Here is a 6196-nt window from a genome sequence, read left to right as displayed (position 1 = left end):
TCAGTGCCTCCTCCTCAAAGCGTGTCTCTTCTCTCTGTCTCTCTTTTCTCTCATCTCTCTCTCTCTTTCTCTCTCTCTCTCTCTCTCTCTCTCTCTCCTCTCTCTCTCTCTCTCTCTCTCTCTTCTCTCTCTCTCTCTCTCTCTCTCTCTCGTCACACTGGAACCTCTAGTCTAGTAAAAAGGTTCACACTCATCTTTCTCCACTCTTCTTCCGTTTTCTTTCCACTGTCACTTTCACCAACAGCAGCGGTTCCCCCTTCACTATCAGTGGCTTTATCCAGCAGGGTCAAATCTACAAGTAGTCCCTCTGTGGTAGACTCAGCGTGGGCACTGCTGACCTCCTGTTCCCCATCTAGTGGTCACGGGTTGCATATTTTCACCTAAGGCTGCCAAGAAATTATGGGATAGGCTCTGGAAAGGCCTCCCAGCTTCTAGGAACGTACAAACCAGCCTCAGGAGGTGAGGTTTTGGCAGGTGTTTTAGGACCTCTGAACGGTCCTAAAACACCTTTCAGAGGTCCTCTGAAAGTACGAAATGTTGCGGATGTTTTCTTTCTGCCTGATCCATGTGTCTTGAATCTGTTTACATCACCAACCTCTATTTCGTAACATTTACTACTTTCCAACCACAAATCATTAGGGAGTTTTTTTTTTTTCTTTTTTGTGAAATGTATTTATCACATTAAGTCAGTGAACTTCAAGGCTTTTTTATTTATTTAGCATTCATGAATTTAGAAATCCAGTCTGCTGAAAGAATGCAGCTCTTATATCTGATGCCAAATTAAAGACATTATAAACAAACAGCAATGTGCACCATTATTGCTTTAATTGTGTATGACTTGTTTTGGTCTTTTTCTGCAAATGAGTGCTTAACCGGTCATTAGGAGACTGGCATGGTGGTCCGTAAAGACACAGCTGTGCCTTAGACCCCCCGTTGGGTTGATCAATAAGCTAGAGGCTGAATCAATAACTGTGAGGCAGTGTAGGTTGGGCGAGCAGGGCTCCCCAAAAAGCCTTTTAGGACAAAAGAGAACATTGCCTACACAAAGTTTTTTAAAATGTCAGCACATTTAACATTCTTAGCATAATAAGCACTTGTAGAACATTTACAGAAAATGGGCAGTGTCCTCTTCTCACAGGTCAGCCGTTCCGTAATGGTCAGAATCAGACAAAAAAGTGACCCAATGGTTTCCCACGAAAGCCTGAATTTATACATAATTTAAAAAAGGTAAAGAATAACTTGGATTGACTGACTATAACACAAACTATATCAGATGGGCAACCTTTAGAGTAAAGAAATACTTATTCCATATTAGATGCAGCGTTTTTGAAATATGAAGAATAGCCCGGTAATACAATTTCTATTTGGCCTTTTAAAGTCTTCTGTATTGACCAATCTTATTTAAAAAAAAATAAATCGCTCATGGTATTGGCCAATAAAGAGTACTGATCTGATACTAGTATTTTCGCCTCCTTGTGTGGAAGTAAATAGGATGTTTATTTTATGTCAGGATTGATTTAAACATTGGTTTTCTAACTTTGTAAGAATATAATGCAAAAAAACTCAAACAAAGATGTAAATCTATTGAATTAATGGTGTTTGATATCAGATTAGCTTATTGTAACAATAGCTGATTCAGCTATTTGAGTCAGTATTGGACTGAAATCCATGAAGATTGATTCAGTCGTACTAACGTGTTAAGAATGCCATTATGCATGACTGATGTATAAAAGTGTGGCAGTGATGCTTCATTGACGGTAAATGCACAAGAGGTTGATTGTAGCCATCTGTAAGGGTTGGGTGAATGTGTGTGTATGTGTGTCCAAGAACCCTCAGATATGACCCCTGATTCAGAAAAGGAAGTCACCTGACAAGGGAGTGTTTGTGATTCATTTCCATTTCATCAGAGAGATGAGGAGAGTGAATCACCTCGGATGGCCGATAGAAAATTGTTTCACAACTTCTGTAGGCGTTGTGTTGTAAGACTCATGTATGGTACATTCAATATGTACACAGCCATAGGCCCGACCCACCCTGTGGTGACTCAGGCCTTCACAAGCCCTCCAGATGTTTGAAAGTGACACTTCATTGATCACGCATTTGAAGAAAAAAGGGAACCAGATATCAGATTAGCAATGCTTCTGTTTGTGAGGTCATTTCCCCGAAAATAGACTCAACAGCGGAGGCCGAGGAGGACATATGGTACCAATAGAGCCTACAAACACATCCTATGGAGAAGCAACACACTCACACAAAAAGGCAGTTGTGTCCACTCACAGATGCATTTGTGTCAATGAACTTTAAATGTGTTAAATAAGGAAACAACAAGAAGAATAATCCAGCATTGAGATTGGCTTTGACAGTCACACTGCGTGGGCCAGACACACACATCCTGAGGAACAATCCCTCTCTTTCTCCCGATGATTAAATCACAATGATGCTACGCAGCAAGGCCGGGAGTCCCAGCTGCAGCCTGTCAGTGTGGAGGTCTCCTCTGCTGACCCTGTGGAGGAGTGGACACATGTCCATCTCCAGCCCTCTGGTGCATTTTCTGTTCCAGGAACATGCCGGACGAGTGCGGCTGATGGTAAACAAGAACGAAGGGCTGGAGGCACACCCGTGCATCAACAACCTTTCTACTGTAGATGTTTCTGACGCAGTTAGCAGCAGGTGAATAAAAACACCCCCACAGAGAGTGTTGATGAGAAGCACAGACATTTGGGAGACTGTCAGAATTGTACTGTTTGTTCTCAACAGTTTTGTTTTGAGAGCAGTCAATGTACTTTTTGTCTTCGAAGTTACATGCCTCAAACTAAATAATCCGTACAGAAACAACTTCACGGGCTCGAATATGAGATTCATTATTACTAGTTCCTTTCTCTCCATTAAGCTGTTGTTGAGGTTTCAGGCTCAAATGACTCCTCATGGTGAGTTAAACAGGTCTCAATCCTGTGAGGGGATTTACCTCTGCTTTGTTCTAAATATCTCAAAGACAAAACACCTGTCCAACAGTCAGTGTAGCAAAGACAAGGGAAAGGGAAGTCCCTGTTTTCAACATGACTGCATGGATGCCGAAATCTTCATGATGCAGAAGTAAGAAGATTTGAAACTGAACTAAGAGGATGTTTAATTCCTAGAAATGACTGAGTTGAAGGAATACTTCACCCACAAAATGATCAATTGTGATACTCACCCTGTGATCCAGTTCGATTGTGAAAGAAAGCAATGCCTTTATGGTGAAAGAGGAATCAAAAGTGCTTTTAATAGTAAGCGTTTGGCTAAATACGAGTGTATTGAACTGTTTTTTCATACCCAAATAGAATGATGATGAGTGGTAGATAATTACGTCTACATGCCACTAATGTGTTTGTTTGTTTGTGTATAAAGCAGAGGGCTGCTGTATTCTGGCATGTATAGACAACAAACACACACTTTGGTTAAGGTTAGGGGACGATTGTGGTTTTAGTAAATGGTTTTAAAGTCAACATGTCATGTCATGTTTTTTTTTATTCAACCAAGAACATGATCTTTCCATGAAGTTAACCAATACCTTCAGTTGTTGTTAGTAGTGGATATTGTTTATGATTAGGAAAGCATATTTAATGTCACTAAACATTTTGCAGGCATGTTCAGGGTGAACATTTTGAAACTTGGCAGATACATTTATCGGCCTTTTATTTTCTGATTATGTAAATATTAAAATGTAATCCAGGCAAATTCCTTACATCTGCTGTGTCAGTGGTAAGTTATTTATAAATGCAATATTCACCAGTAATTATTAGCTATATTATACAATTCTGCATATTTACCCAGACAAAGCCCTCTATCATCGTTTAAATCAACATCAACACACATTCACCATCATGTGACGAAGAAATGGATTGCTCAGCGTGTAAGGCAGGATGTGAGTGGCAGTAAAGGTCACACCAACGTCTCAGATTCATATTGATTGTGAAACCACTGACTTGCAGATTGATTATTGCTGATTGAGAGGTGACACATTTTGAATCATTCAGCGATAGGAAAAACTGAATTGCTAAAAATCTCAGAATTTCATTTAAGTCAGCAAAATACAAGTGCTTGTATAATAAGTCATGTGCAATCATCAAAAAGATCGTCATCGATATTTTATGACTTAAATTAAACAACACACACAGCCAGTGCCAAAGATAAAACAAAGTCTTTCCCTTGAGGTACCTCTTTGTATAACGAAGTAAAGACCTCCAACATGTTGTGGCCACATGAAGCAGTGACTGTGTGTGGCATGCAGAGGCTTGTTGCTTTGTTCTTTTGTATTCTGTAGCTGCAGATACACATCGCTGCTGTGTGAGAGGTGTTTCCATGGAAGATATCAGGTTGAAACGACAATTGATTGCATTTAGGGAATTATTTGACTTCCAAAGGGAGTAATGTGACATTGAAGAGCAAAAGGAAACACTCCTACCATTACACACCCTTTCCCTTAGTTGCCTATGATATCATTTCTTCACTTTAAACAAAAAGAGAGGAGGAGGCATCAGGTGGTGCTTAAGCCACCAGGCCCATTCACCCGTCCCTCCATCCCACCAGGGACTGAGCCGGCTGTGGTGGTCTCAACACTCTCGCTCAATACCTGTCAACCTGCACTCACTCACCCATCCATCCAATAATCCATCCATTAATCCATCCATCCATCCACTGGAGGTACTCACCTCTCCTAATGGAGCATAATACATCCATCAGGCCGTGTTGGCCTCTTTAAAAGTCATACTCACACCAGTAATCACAAATGGGGCGAAGCCTGCAAGCTAGTTCAGGCAGTCAACTCGAGCACTTATGCTGCATTCATACATAACGCCCCTTGCCACTCTACAACCAACCAAACAGCACCAAACACCACCACCCCAGCTTCCACCCCAGCTTCCACCTGTAGGCTCGGGGGGGTTAGTTATTTAATCATCACTCATCGTGCTATGTATATATGTGGAGTGATGAGGCCCGAGCCTAGACGCCAAACTCAACTATATGCTGCTTCTAATAAACATGTTAAAGAAACACTTGAGTTGTCTGACTGAACTGTAACATTTGATGGAAAAATCCATGAATTTCAATACAATCTCGAGGATCTGTGGATCTGCTTGCAAAGGTAAATCTAGAGCTGCAACGCCAAGTCGGCTAATTGATGAGTCAATCGACCAAAAGAGATTTGCCGACTACTTTGAAAATGGATGAGTCTGTTCAGTATTTTTCATGTTTAAAAGTGCCATTTTATAAATATACACTCTATTTTAGAAATACTGTCAAGTGTTAAACTGTATGACTCATTGCAGCGTGACTCGTATGCTTGATTTTTTGGAACATATATTTTCCAAAATAATAAGCGGAGGTAGGTTTGGCCCTATTGTTTTATTTGGAGCAGACCGGAGATCAGAGGCATGTTGAGGGGGGGGGGGGGGGGGGGGGGCAGCCTAACCATGCTCCTCACCTCTCCTGTGTTTATCATCTGTTTATCCAATATAACAACTATTACACAAGCATTTCACTGATCTCCACAACGATTTTAAACTGAAGGAACATCTTATGGTTTGGAACAATTTGGTTTGTTCTTACTGGTAGGTTAATATGATTTAAAGGGCTTTGCTGGCTGTTATTTAAGGCCAATATAATGTTAGTCCCTTGTCTATCTCAAGCAAGTTGTTTGCCATTTACTCTGGCCACAGTGGTTTCTGTTCAAACACAATGGGACAATTGAGGGTGTCAGTGGCTACAGGAAGTGTGTGTGAGTGCAATACACAAACAAACAAACAATCACAAGCGTGTGTGAGCATCTGGTGGCAAATTCCAGGTAAGAAAGTTAAAACAATGCAGGAGAGATGTACACTTTTCTTTCCAATCAAAAGCAGGGGGCAACTAAAAAAAATAAGTCTGAATCTATAAAGGTCTATGAGGGAATGACCCTACTTTCTAAATATTTTGGTGTCAATAGTAGTTTAAGGTGTTCTTCAATTCAGTATGATGTTAATTTTGTAAATTGTGGACCCATTTAGAGGAAAGTTGACGATAAAGAATGATATGTCAGTATCTTATGTATCTTATATGTCAGTTTCTTCCCGCGGGCAGTGAGACTGTTAAAAAATTGAACTGTTGAAACAACATCAAACATTCAACTGCTACTCAGCAGTATGTATCTAATACCTAATATATATATATCATTCCA

The sequence above is a fragment of the Trematomus bernacchii genome, unplaced genomic scaffold (assembly GCF_902827165.1).
Source record: "Trematomus bernacchii unplaced genomic scaffold, fTreBer1.1, whole genome shotgun sequence".
NCBI classification, from domain to species: Eukaryota; Metazoa; Chordata; class Actinopteri; order Perciformes; family Nototheniidae; genus Trematomus; species Trematomus bernacchii.
The sequence above is the reverse complement of the archived record's forward strand: the minus strand, read 5'-3'. Positions refer to the sequence as shown.